This window comes from Opisthorchis viverrini (genome assembly GCF_000715545.1).
Source record: "Opisthorchis viverrini unplaced genomic scaffold opera_v5_188, whole genome shotgun sequence".
In the NCBI taxonomy this organism is placed as follows: domain Eukaryota; kingdom Metazoa; phylum Platyhelminthes; class Trematoda; order Opisthorchiida; family Opisthorchiidae; genus Opisthorchis; species Opisthorchis viverrini.
Window position 1 is genome coordinate 771,287 of NW_008751842.1, and position 1,040 is coordinate 772,326.

Below are 1,040 nucleotides of genomic sequence, written 5' to 3' on the forward strand. Positions count from 1 at the left end.
TGCGCAAGCGGACAGGCTCAGTCCATCTGAGACTCAATTGGGAGGTCGACGTGGACTGGATTCGGTACGTACGGACAATGGGGAACGATTGCTTCAGCTGTGTGCTGATCGCAGGGTATATTTATGCAGTACGAACTTCCGAAATAGCCGAGGTCGTTTGGCCACTTGGTGTCCTCCAACATCAGGCTGGCCACCAACTCAAATCGACCACGTTGCCATCAGTTACCGATGGCGCGGATCCATATCTGACTGCCGGTCGTTCTGGAACACATTTGTGGACTCTGACCACGCGCTCGTCCGGAGTCGCTTCGCTCTACGTTTCCCGGGGCCGCGTAAGGTGCGGACAAATCGCATGGCATCTGAAAAACTGGCAGATCCGGATGTCTGACGAACTTACAAGAATCGCCTTCTAGAGTCTGTTCGAAGTGCTCCACCATCAGATGTGAAATCATATTAGGACAAGATTGTCATCTCTTCGCATAGTGCTGGGAATTTCGCCTGTGGCACGACCCATCCAGGCGCACTGAAGCAGTAGATATCAGACCGAATGGTGGCACTAATTAAATCTCGAAGAAATATCCCAGCCGGTCCCGAACATAACCCGATGCGAAGAGCCATCAGACGTCAAGTGAAAGTGAGGTTGCGATCCGACCGTGAAGTATGGTGGACACAGAAAGCCAAAGAAATGGAAGAGGCATAGAAAGCAGGTAATGCCCGAAGATTATTTAAGTTGCTCCGTGAGACCGGTCCCGGGAAACCACCTGTGAGTGAAAGCATCAAGCATCAGAATGGAACGAGCATCTCGAATAAGGAGGAACGCCTCGACCGATGGGCTGAATACCTTGAAAAACAAATGTCTGCCACAAGCCGGCACTCATCTAGAGCCCACAGGTGAAGTAGGACCCTGGACGGTGAACGTGGAACCACCTACGGCCTCGGAGTTTCACGACTGCATATGTTCTCTCAAGCGCCACCGAGCTCCCGGTCCGGATGGCCTTCCACCCGCACTGTTCAAAGACGGGGGTGAAGTCCTCAGTCAG